This window comes from Neophocaena asiaeorientalis, unplaced genomic scaffold (genome assembly GCF_003031525.2).
Source record: "Neophocaena asiaeorientalis asiaeorientalis breed wild unplaced genomic scaffold, Neophocaena_asiaeorientalis_V1.1 scaffold828, whole genome shotgun sequence".
Taxonomy (NCBI): domain Eukaryota; kingdom Metazoa; phylum Chordata; class Mammalia; order Artiodactyla; family Phocoenidae; genus Neophocaena; species Neophocaena asiaeorientalis.
The window spans coordinates 1301374-1314500 of NW_020175443.1; the positions used below are offsets into that span (position 1 = coordinate 1301374).

Here is a 13127-nt window from a genome sequence, read left to right on the forward strand (position 1 = left end):
GTGGGACCATACACATACCTCATACTTTATAAGGCCTAAATGAAGAATAGATGTGTATAAGGACCCAGCCTTGTGGGTGGCCAGCTAATGGTAGCTTTAGGTGACTGGTATTTGCAGCTTACCTAGCACTTTCACATCCCTTTTCTCATCTGACTGGTCCATACACACACGCAGCAGGGCACAATTATCCACATTTTACCCATGAAGCAATTGAGGCCCCAAGCGATTAAGTCATTTACTCAATGACACATAGACTGTAACTCTTGGCTTCTGACCCAACTCTGCCACTTTGTGACTACTCCACTCTCTGAGCTTCTGGTTCCCCACCTGTAACATGGGGGCAATACCACCCCTTCAGAGGGCAGCAATAAAGACCACGTGAGACAGTAAGAGCTGATACATTTCCAGCACTCGCTCTGTACTAGCTCTGCCAAGCACTACATAGGCACACAAGTCCCCAAGGAAGTAGTTTTTATTATCTCTACTTAATAGACAAGAAAACTAAAGCTTAGCATAGCTGAATAATCTGTCCAAGGTTACACAGCCTGGAAGTAGAGGCTGCCAACTGAGTACAAAACTATCCAATAAATATAAAGTGACCCACATGTAACAGGGCCTCAATACCTGTTACATTCCCTTCTTTTTCCTTTATCACCCAGTAAAGTAGAGAACCACTACCCGCTGTGCTAAGACAGCGGAGTGACAAGCAAGAGTGAGCAAGATGAAAGTGCAGAAAATTGGGAAATGGATGTGCAATCACAGATCCAGGGACAACAAAGATGGGGGAGCTCCCCTCTCCCACCCAGAGCTGGAAAAAGAAGTGAGAATAAACAAAAGGCTGACCTACTTTGCACTCTCAGTAACAACCTCTGGAGTTCATTAACCTAAGAGGTGGTAATGACTAAAGTATAAATAGCTTTTATGCCAGCTCCATAATAACCAATGGCAGGAAACTGGAATCAAGAGAGGGTGAGTTGGTGGTGTGCAAATGGCTGATGGTCAGGGCTGGGAGGCCTGTGAGGTTACCTAAGGAGTCCACCCACTCCCCAGACAGCCAGGGAAGCCTGGAGACCAAAGGGTAAGTGATCTGCCCAAGGCGACGCTGTGAGTCAGGGTAGAAAAGGAAGATGGTCTGCAGCAGCCTGGTGCTCCCTCCTGCGTCCTGGCAACCCCTGACTTGGAGGTAGGGCAGTGTCCAGGTTGCCTGTCTGGGTGAGACAGAGAGTCTGGTTTGCTTCACTCTCCCCCACTCCTGGTACAAGCTAGTTCCGGGCCTGCCTCCCTTTCCCATAAGGAATTCCCTGGCTTTGCTCCTTCCAGCCCTGGGTCAGTGCACAATGGTAAACAGTTTCTCTCCACCCTTCTCTGGCCTCAGTGCCATGGGCCTCTGCCCAACTCTCCACTCTGCACAGCCCCACCCTCCCCCGCCCATGTCAGAGGCAAGAAATGGTTCCTTTAAGCACCAGCCTTGCTGGCTCCAAAAAGCAAGGAATCCCCCTCCCCAACCCCCACTCAGCTAGGGAAAGGCACAGACCTTAGCAAAAACTCCCAGGGGAGCTCTCCCTGACAAACGCAGAGAGGTATGCAGACTATTCTCAACAGAAGACATCCCTTCCCCAACCCCCCACCCCTATGGGGCAGAGTACCACTTGAAATTCCCCACCGGCAACTGGGTCCTCAGGTCACAATCTCACTGTGGGCACCTGGGGGCCCCCATGACTCAATTACAGCCCCCCTCACCCATCCTTACAAAACTGCTAAATTTTATTGATAGAGCTTATCAAATCAGTCTTGATTCACTGCTTATCTCTGCCAAGACTCCTTCAAGGCTCCCTACTGCCCTCCTTGTTCAACAGAAACCTCAGGCCCTGGCTCCCAGGCCTTCCTATTCCCTCTACACATCCTTCTTTTTTCCCAGCCCTATTTCTAGATGGCCCTCTCTCTGAGCTGCCCTCCCTCCCCCATCCCCCAACTCTAATTCAGTCCCACTCATCTTCTGAGGCCTCCTTCAGAATACCCTCTCATCTCTACAAAGCCTTTCCTAACCACTCCAGGAGCAGAACACAATCAGCACCTCATTACATTCCATACACATCTCTCTAGAGCCTGTGTTCCAGGCCCTGAATCTACAAAGTTGAATAAAATGTAGTCCCTGCCTTTAGGGAGGTCAATCTGGCAGAGGAGACAGATGGGTGAGTAAATAACTAGCACACACAGAGGTGCTATCACAGAAAAACTAGAAGGGTAGAAGGTGCTAGGAGACTGCAAGAAGCCCTCAGGGTGGGGGTGGGGGGAGTTAGGGAAAGCTTTAAAGGGGAGCTGACTTTTGAGATGGTCCTTGAAGGGTGACAGGAAGTGGCCAGGGTAAGAAAGGGGAAAGAGCACATCAGGCAAAAGACTCAGTATGGGAAAGCACAAGTGAATGGAAAAGGGCCTGGCTTGTTTGGGGAATGTGAGCAGTCCAGTGGAGCGAGTCTGGCTTCCCCGCTCGACTGTCCACCCCACTGAGGCAGCATTCCACAAGAAGGTGCGCTCCTGGGGGACAGAGGCTCTGCCAATCACACTCTCCACAGTGTGTCCTGGCCCTAGAACAGAGCCTAGTACCTAGCTGGTGCTCAATAAATGTGTGTTGACAGATTTCATTTGCTTTGTGACCTCAGGCACTCTGAGTTTCAGTTTTCTCCCCACTGAGATGGGAATACTATCCTCTACCTTGAGATCAGATGGGAAAAGCACAAGCACAGAAAGTGCTTCATAAAGGGCACTCCCTCTCTGGCCTGATACCAGCTCTGGATCTTCTTTGAAGCCCAGCACAGGGCTGAGTTCAGATGTGCTTGATGATGGCCTTTTACAACATTATAATTCTATATTCAATTAACGTAATTGAATGTTTGTTATAACACTTACCAGGTACTTGCTATGGACCAGACATGGTGCTCAACACTTAAATTATTTCATTTAATCCTGACAACAAGCACATGAAATAGGTCCTCTAATTATCACCTCCTCCGGCTTCTGCAGATGAAGAAACTCAGGTTTTCAGCAAGCCAGTAACTATCCAATGTCCAGGGTGAGCAGAGGACAGCCCTGGGAGGTATATCTGGGCCCTGCTCTTCTGCTCTGTCACTCAACTCTGGCACTGACTGCTATCCACTAGGCTGGGTGAGCACAAGCTTTGCTCCCAGGGAGCTTGGAACTTAGTGACCTCAGAGCCATATACTGTGTGATGCTTGGCAAGTCACTTTACCACTAGGATTTGGTGTCTACCTCTGTAAAATGGAGATTATGATGATAATAACTATATCTCACAGAGTTAAATGAGGTGGTATTGGTGAAAGCATCGTCCACCATGCAGGCTCTTCTGTGAAATGGCATTACCATGTGATTATGCTGGGAGGTTGGAAGGGGTCACTCAGAGGCAGGACAGGAAGCCAAGGATGAAAGTCTACAAGGAACACAGGAGGGTGGTGGTAATTATGAAGCAAACTCTTACTCCTTCCCCAAGTGACTGCCACTACCCAAGAGGGCAGAGGCCCCAGGCAGTCCCTACACTTGCATGCTTTGAATTGAATCTTTCAGGAGACCCAATTTTGTTCTCACTTCTGCTTTATCTTCACAGACCAAGGAGAAGATCAGGCCCTCGCATCAGAGTCCTCAGAGTCACCTGAGGGCTCTGTTCCAAATGACTCTGAGGAACTGATTGGGGGATTCCCAACCTGCCCTGGCAGGACAGAAAGCTCCAGACCACAAGCAGAGTGGGATTGGCTCCCATTTTACCCCCAAGGTCCAAGGGTGCGTAGGCAGAGCACATGAGGAAGTCTGGATCTTCACACTCACACTGCCTTGTTCTCTCTCCATTATGCCAAAGGCCTGAAGTAAACCTTAGAGGATAATTCACACTAGAATTATAAGAGCCACCATGTACCACTGAACTCTTACTTCGTGGCATACACTGTGCTGGGTGCTTTACCAACATTTCCTCCCTTAATACTCATAACCATAACTGGCATGGGGCCAGTTCCCTCTCCCAATGCCACCATCTGGCCCATTTACAGACTCAGAGAGGTCACATGGCTAGAAAGTGACAGAGCCAGGACTTGAAGTCAGGTCTGCTGGTGTCTTGAACCCAGGATCTCCCAGGTCCAAATTTAGTTTCTCCTTTTTTGTGAAACCAAGACAGAGAGGAAAGGGAAATATACAGCATCCTCCAAAAGAGGCTGGCTAGGAAAGATGGCTTCTGGACACACAGAAGAGGAGGAACAAGAGTTTTCCATACTATGTTCCTGGGCCCCTTTCTACCCAGCTGCTCCTGCCTTATCTTGGGGTATATGTGAGGGGCTGTGTGTGGAGACCTGGGACAGGAAGTGTGCCATCCACTATAACAACTCAACAACAAAAACAACTCGAGAAGCCTACTAGGAAAAGTGTAGACACTTGGGGCTGGACTGAAAGTCCTAAGGCTGGGACAGGAAGAGGGAGGACAGGCCACACAGTGGCAACAAGCTTTGGTAAGATGGAAAATTGGGAAGAAGGAACCCTGGCTTCTAGGCACAATTCCATTACTCGTTCAGCTTAGGTTTCCTTGTCTGTAAACAGGGCAAAATAAAACTTACCCTACTGACTTCCCATTGCTCCTGTAAGGATTACTGCAAGGCAATGAGAAAGAAAGCACTTCGCAGAACAAAGAGCTAGACAAATCAAAGCATTCTTTGATTTGACTGCACTCCCAAAGACATGAGGGCCACTGGTCTGACAAAGGGAGGTCCTCTCATAAGAGGAACAGAGCATGCTGGAAACATTGGCCTTTTGGGCTGTGCCCTGACGACCCCTTGCACTTGTGTGGTACCTGATAAAAAACTTCTCAAAGCCCCTTTCATACTCCAAGGTCAGTCTCAGAATGTTAGAAGCAGAAGACCTCTTCAACATCACCCATTAAAACTATCTTAGTTTACATGCAGGGGAAACTGAGGTTTAGAAAGATTAAGGAACTTTCTCAAGGTCGCGGAGCTAGTTAGGGGCCCAGGGAAGCCCAGGACTCAGGTCTCCTGATCCCAGTTCAGCAGTGTTTGTTTACACATGCTCCTAATCCAGTTATCTCATTTGATCCTCACAATCCTTTTGTACACAGACCACATCTTTATCTACTGTTGAATGTCTGACTTCCCTGCTAGGCTCTAGGTCTTGGGATGGCAGGACCAAGTCCCCAGAGCCTAGCACATGGCTGCACACGTAGTATGTGCTGGATGAAAAGCAGGGAGCATTAGCCCCATGGTCAGGTGAGAGGACGTGCTTAAGTCACACACCACCAGGGGCAGTGGTGGAGCCGGCACTGGCACCTTGACCCCTGGGTTCAGAACCCTTTCCCATATTAGCCTAAATCCACATATCCAGCCAGAATCATCTCTGAGAAATGGCTGGTGGTGCCCCGAAGGGCTGAGGGGTTCACTTTCTCATAGGCACTGGACTTGCTTCCACCTCCCAGCTGAGGCACCAGCTCCAGGAACAGAATAAAGGTGAGATGAAGTCAGCCCTCAGCTGCCATCTGCCTCCCCTTGATCAGCTTAGGCTGTGCCTAAAAGCCCCAAACCTACCCTCCCCAGCTATATACGGCCCTAAGGTAGGCTTTCCAGGCCCTCAGGCCTTACTCCTCTCTCCTTGGAGAGGAGTCTAGCCCTTCTTGCAGCCTTCCTTGCCATCCAATATGTTTACTGGGCAGAGACCTCAAAGCTCAGTTCCACTCACCCCACCCCCTCCCAACCAGGCCAAACCCACTCTTACTGGAGAGAGACAAAGAAACCCTTGATGTGCCCTGAGCGTGCCAGCCATGCCAGGCACCTTGGGGAGCCCAGGGCTGTGACAAAGCAGAGTCAGCAGCAGCCCACTGTCCGCTTCAAAAGAAGGCCACAGATGGCCTTCCTTCCCTGTGGTCAGGAGGCCCTGGAATGGCTAGGGCCACTTCAGCTTGGCCAAAGCCTTCCCAGTTCCCCTCAGGCCACACAGCCAATCAGGCACCAAGCCCTACTTGCTGACCTCTTCATCCTTATAGCTCCAGGACTCTTCCAGGCCTCTCTACAGCCCTTTTGGGCTGTCCCAACCTCTCCCAACTGCTCTCACTGCCTGTGGCCCAGCTCCTCTTTATGCCATCTTCCATGCCAGCACCAGACTGACCTTGATGAAACACAGGAGGCCTCAGTCTGACATTCAAGGCTAGTCACAGTCTGCCCAACCTACTTTGCTACCCTCCCCTTGCTTCACGTCATCCTCCCGCCTCCCATTCTTCTTGTCACCTCTTGGCACACCACATTTCTCAAACAGCTGGCTTCTGGGGGGACTCTGCACACGGGTCCCCCTCCCATACAACAGAATGGCCTTCCTTGCTCCTTCTCAGGACTGGATCAAATGCCACTTCTTTTCTCTGGGCTCCTATGGATGGAGCTTGCTGCTTCTTCTTCCTATATATTCCCAGAGCAACCACATGCCTCCATTACAGGCTTTATTGCTCAACATTGTAATGATTTGGTTGTGCTTCTATTTTCCAACCAGTCTGTGAATGCTTTGAGGGCAACAAGACACAGATGTCTTGATCAACTCTGTATCCTTAGTCCCTGTCACAGAGGCTGGTAGAGTAGGGGCTCAATAAATGTTTGATAAATAAACTCACTGCTAAGATGGATAAACTGGTGAAAGTAAAGACTTGGCTTTCTCTCCCAGGCTCCTGAGTCTGCTGCCTACTTCCCTACATGAAGAGCAGAGAAGAGGTAAGCTGTGCCAGCCTCTGAGGAACTGGACAGAGCATGGAATAGAGTAGGGTGGGGTGGGATAGAGAAGGGAAAGAGAACGATGAATAAAGGAAAGCCTAAGTTGGCAGCTTCCCTAAAATCCTGGAAAGGGGGCTTCTAAGCAGGTCAAGCATCAGGAGAGTTGGTTTGCCAGTAGAGCAGCCAGGAGTTTTCTCCCTGCCAGGGTCTCCCTCCCTGGGCCCAGGATAGCAGCAGATTTGCCAGGGGCAGACAAAGCAGCTAAAGGAGGCCTCTTCCCCGTCAGGTGTGCTGCCAGCAGGATAAAGAGAGTGATCAGCTAGGACACTGACAATGGGTGGATGACGACTGGGTTCTGCTCTGGTGGGCAATACATCCTGGCCTGAGGTTCAACTGGCTTGGAGTGATGGAGAGAATGGGCAGGTCCACATAGCTGTGGTAGCAATGGACTGAGAGTCAGAAGATCTGGGATCCCTCCCAAATCTGGCTCCACTGTTAACTAACTGCAAGGCTTCTCCAAGCCTCAGATTTCTCACCTGTACGGGGTGCATAATCCCTGCCTTACCTACAAAGAAACACTCCTTCCAAAAGGCACACACTGGATATCAAAGTCAGATGGTCATTACGCAGTATTTTGGGGTCAAGAGCAGTGTAGACTCTGGCCTATGGGAGGGCTAGAACAGGCCTGATCTGGCCAGGCTTCCAGGGCCTCCCCAAGGATCTTCACTGGGTCTTTCTCTGGTCTGGCTGGCCATGGACTTCGACTGTACTGAGAGACCTGCCTTGCCTTCCACACTGGGATGGGGAGGTAGCCAGGTTCCTGCTAACTGCTGCTCTGGGTGTGGGGGCCTCAGGGACTGGTGAGCACCTGGCGCCCCGCCGGCTTCCACCTTAGCAAGGTTGTCACTGGATTCAGTGTCGAGAAACAGGTTCTAGCCCCAGTTCTTCCATTTACCAGCTGGCAAGCCTTGGGCGCTTTCTTCTTAGAACTTCAGTATACTCATCTACAAAATGGGATAACCACCCCTCTCAGGGGAACGTAAGGGTTCACCATGGGTTAGGGTTCCCTCCTGCCCACAGTGGATGGACCTCACTGACACTCATCATCACAGCCAGAGATGGAAAGTAGGAAATGAAAAGACAGGACCGCTAGCTACTCCAGTCTCTATGAGGAGGTAGAACATTCACTGAGCATTCATTGACAACACCTATGGTGTTGTCAGGCTCTTTTCAAACATCAGTTCATTTAAACCTTACAACAACCCTGCAAAGTCAGTATTATCATAACCATTTCACAGTGAGAAACTGAGGCTCATAAAAGTGAAGCAATATGTCCAAGGTCACACAAACAGCCAGACTTCAGAGCTTAGGTGAGGAGGGAGCACAAAGCACCTTCTTTTCCCACCGCGGTGTAAACAGATTGCAAGGCTGAACCAGAGCCAGGCCTCACTGGCCCCCTGAAGGTCCTATTTCAGACCCAGATGCTGGGAGGACAAAACATCAAGCACGTCCCACCGCTTTATCTCTTTCCCACAGCTTAGGATTTCCTAGCAGGCGGACACCCAGGCACCTTCCCAGGGCAGCAGCTAGTGTGCTGGCCCCCTCTTTCACCAAGTCAAGTCTTGTCTGAGGCCCTAGAACACCCACAGGGCTACCAAACCGGATTTTCCTTTGAAACTGGAGGAAGAGAAGGAGGAGAGAAAATGAAGGATCTGTGGTCCAGAGTCATAGACCGGGGCTCCACATGTGCAGCTGTCTCTTTCCAGATGGGCTACCCAGGGACCACTCCACTGCCAGCTCCACGCTCTCCTGGAAACTGTAATAGCTCAAGAAAAGAGGATGTTCTGAACTTACAAACTGGAGAAGGTAGTGGAAAAGCGGGGAGGCAGGTCCTGGCCTGTCAGGAGGGCCCTGGCCCAACAATAACTGGCACAGACCAAACTATCAGGATGTCAATTAAGCCAGTTCTAAGATTTCCAAAGTCATAGGGCTGCCATAGTTGGCTATGAGTAGTGGAGGGCCCAGGGGACAGGGGAACTGAATCAGCAAAAGACAATATTGCTGTTCCAGATGTTTCTCCCTGGGCCCAGTTCAGATCCCTCTCTCCCCTAACAGGAAGCCAACACCCACGGGACCCCAGAGAGCATAGCTCCTCACCTTATCTGGCCTGAAGCACTGAGCAGACTGAAGCTGGGTGGGAAACTCCAGCTTCAGGAGGCCAGTCCTGGCAATCACATAGGAAAAGGAAAGGGAGGTCAGGGATCCACCCTTCTCAGGCCATCTTGCTCAGGCCAGAGACCTGGTATCCAACTGATATCCTTCTTTCCCCTCCTGACCAAGTCCTCTTTGCTGCAAAAGGGACCCCCCACCCCCCCACAAACAGGTCTGCTCTTCCTACCCCGAAGTGATAGGAATGGTAACATCACTCCTCCCACCCTTCCCTGCTGAGGATACTTCTTTCTCCTCCTCTGGTCCTTCCTGGGCTTCAACAACCAGCTCAGTTGCCAGCCAAGCCAAAAGAACTAATGCTGCCAGCACTCCTGTCTGTGCCCATGCCACCACAGGGTCCTTCACTGGCTGGCTACTTTCTTGCTTCTCCCCACTCACTGGCTACTGCTCAAGGGCAGGCAGGGACCATCGTGGGCCCAGCAAAGGTTCCCTGTAGAGTAGGCTCAAAAGACAGACAAGGTGGGACTTCCCTGGTAGTGCAGTGGTTAAGAATCCGCCTGCCAATGCAGGGGACACGGGTTCGAGCCCTGGTCTGGGAAGATCCCACATGCTGCGGAGCAACTAAGCCCGCGAGCCACAACTACTGAGCCTGCATGCTGCAACTACTGAAGTCTGCATGCTCTAGAGCCCGTGCTCCACACAAGAGAAGCTACTGCAATGAGAAGCCCACGCATCACAACAAAGAGTAGCCCCACCCGGATCACCATAACTAGAGAGAGCCCACAGGCAGCAGCAAGGAAGACCAAACACAGCCAAAAAAAGAAAAAAGAAAAAAAAAAGATGGACAAGGTGAAGTAGAAAAGGCCTAGGGCTGGAAATCAGGAGTTCTGGGTTTAATTCCTGGTTTTGCTCCTAATTGACCGAAGAGGTGAGGTTAATCACTTCTCTTAGGCCTCAGTTTACCTATCCATATGAAAATGGCCATCTCTAAGCTCACTTTCAGCTTCCTGATTTGAAATGTGTGCCGGTAAATGTCACTCAATAAATAAATATTAATTGAGCATTTACTTCTCTGCAGGCCTGAGGAAAAAGTGAATAAGCCTGGTCCCAGGGAATTCCCTGCCAGTCCAGTAGTTAGGACTCCACACTTTCACTGCTGAGGACCTGGGTTCAATCCCTGGTCAGGAAACTAAGATCCAACAAGCCGCAGCTCCCCCGCAAAAAAAAAAAGCCTGGTTCCAGTCCTGAAGCTCATCAGTCTAATGAAGTGGTAATGACAACACAGCCTTATCCTTGCTGGGCCATCCCTGTTAGCCTCCCACACTGCTGAGGGAGTCAAAAGTGCTGACCTGAGCCAGGGAAGGTGAGGGCAGACAGGTTCTTCTAGGAACCTTCTATTCTACCTGTCCAGCACTCGATTTACTGCTGGGGCCATATGCCATATTAATGGGTGGTAAAGGCAGTGGAAATGGTCCTGACTGGGGAGTCAGAAACCCTGGGTTCAAGTCCTGGTTCTGACACTAATGTGCTGTGTGATGTTTCTTTTTTAAATTTATTCATTTTCGGCTGCGTTGAGTCCTCGTTGCTGTGCGTGGGCTTTTTCTAGTTGTGGCGAGCGGGGGCTACTCTTCATTTTGGTGCGCAGGCTTCTCGTTGTGGTGGCTTCTCTTGTTGCGTGCGGAGCACGGGCTCTAGGTGCACAAGCTTCAGTAGTTGTGGCACGTGGGCTCAGTAGTTGTGACTCGCGGGCCCTAAAGCACAGGCTCAGTAGTTGTGGCACATGGGCTTAGTTGCTCTGCGGCATGTGGGATCTTCCTGGACCAGGGCTCAAACCCGTGTCCTCTGCATTGGCAGGCGAATTCTTAACCACTTGCACCACCAGGGAAGCCCTGTGCTATGTGATCTTAAGCAAGTTATTCTCTTCTCTGGACCTCAGTTTCCTCATCTGTATAATAAGTTAGGGTTAAGCTGGTCAAACTTGTAAGATCCCTTCCAGCGTTAACAGTCTATGATTTTACGATCTACTCATGCCAGGTACCTAGCAATCACCTGAGTGGGGTAGCTTCTGATCTGCTTTCTTCCCCCATCCCCCTAACCCCTGGCAACTGCCAAAACTGATAGTCCTGAGACAACCTTTGGCCCAGGATGGCTGAAACAGACCTTTAATCTGGAGCCAGAGTCCCTGCCATCTCCACTGCAGCCATCAGTGCTAATGTTTCACTTCTCTGGGATAGCACATGGTCTCCTAGCTCTCAACCACGAGACTGGGTTCAGGGCAGTCACCCTGAAACTTCGCATAACTTCCTCTTTTACGGCCTTGAGCAGGGACTTACTTTTGGTTTTTTTTGAACAACAATATAAACTATACAGGGAACATCCAAGCTTTCAGACACCAGAGATTTTAGGTTGACCAACAGGGTCAAGAAAGTGAGGTAGGCAGAGAGGAAGGGATGTGGAATCCCACCTCAGCCCCAGCGCTACAGACACCAATTATGCAGACGATGTCACTGGTTTGCGGTTGGAGGGTGGGAAAGACAGATGTCTGGCTGCTTGGCTGGGGACTACAGCCAAAGGGAGGTGCTTCCACTGGGGCCTCTCTGTCCACAAATACCAGAGGTACGCCCTCATTTTCTCATCAATTTTCAGACCCTTAGAAGGAAAAGAAAGGAAACAACATTTTCCTGGGCCACTACTTGAGCCAGGCATTATGCTAGGCACCTTCGAATACTTGATCTTATTTAATCCCCACAGTAATCTTGGGAGTAGGTATTACTGTTTCCCTTTACAGTGAGGAAGCAGCCTCAGAGATTTAGGAACTTGCCCAAGGTCACAAAGCCAGCAAGAGTGATTTCTTCCTAAATCTGGCCTTTTTCCACTATATCACACTGCTCTGTACCCTGATACCTGGTTAACTGCCTGATAAGCATGGAGTACGAATTCTTATCTCCCAGAATTCACCAGCAAATCTGAGCTCTTCCTTCCAAGCACCCACAAATGCAACTGGGAACTCCTTTCCCACTTTTCTAGACCTCATGTCTCCCAGGACCCTGATCCCTGGTGTCTGCTCTCCAATTCAAAAATATACCCTAAGTACCCTTTGGGTTCTCACAAGCTAATCCTTGGGGAGCTGTGACAAAGCTGCAAGTCAGGGTGAAGGATCAGAATAAGGGGTGCTCTCTGAGTCCTGGACTGGACTAGCCTTAGCTTGCTGTGAGCAAGTGGGAAGAGGCTGGAGGAGAGAGATCCAGTGGGTAAAAGAGAACTCTCCTTAGGGGAGGGGCCTGCATTTTTCTCCAACTCTCCAAAGGAGAAGGAGGCCTGGTGAATGTGAGGCTTTGGGACTGCGGAAAATCCCAGAAGGGACCTTTATGGGGTGTGGGGTGGGGATCTTACAGATGGTTAAGGCTCTTCCATAAGTCATAAGAGAGCCTGATAGGACAGCTGGGATGGGAATGGGGTCTAGAGTCCATCTTTCCCAAGGGCATCACCAGCCCATACATACGATCTCTGTGAGGACTGGACTCAGGGAGTTCTGTGGGGGCAGAATGTGGCTGCTCAGCTTACCCCGCTTGGAGGGAAGTTGCTGCTCCACTGCCTCACATTGCTCTGCCTGCCAGCTGGGTGCCTGGGTGTGGGAGATCTGGGTGTGCTATGAGCAGGGACCCTGCTGTCTCCCTGCCTGCCCCACAGTCTGCATTTGGAGAGGAGGTGCATGTTTCCACAGCATACACAAAGACAGCTGACAGTCTGTCCTAGAGGTGAGGTACCATCATCCTGTGGGTACTGGGAAGGGGCAGTGCCTGCCCACCTGTTGCTGGTGACAGGGAGAAACCTGCCTCTGAGGGGGGAGAGGGGGGCACTCTCTGACCCTTCCATGAGGGGAAGGGACTGTCTGTCCCAAGCTGACCAATGTCAATTCATCCAGAGGTCCGTGTGTCTTGAGGTGAGGGTCAGTCTGTCCCGGAGTGCGGTGGATGCAGGGCAGCCCGTCCCTCTGAAGTCTGCCTAAGGTGTCTCCCTGAAGTGGGGGTAGTGGGGTGCTGAGACAAGGGCATCTGTGGGTCTTGTGGGAGGCTGGGTATGGAGAATAGCAGCCTGCTGGGGGAGGGGCGGCCACTTGTGAGCCTGTCAGGGGCTGGCTGACTCAGCCAGCCCTAAGGCGAGGGTGGCAGCGCTGGGGTTGGGACAGGTATCTGTGGA

The 13127-nt window shown here is 50.9% G+C and overlaps 1 protein-coding gene across 2 annotated transcripts in view; it reads right to left on the reverse strand.

The window, feature by feature from the left end:
* Window positions 1–13127, reverse strand: part of TBC1D10A (TBC1 domain family member 10A) — a 30222-nt gene that overhangs the window by 16713 nt on the left and 382 nt on the right. The gene's annotated exons all lie outside the window — the stretch shown is intronic.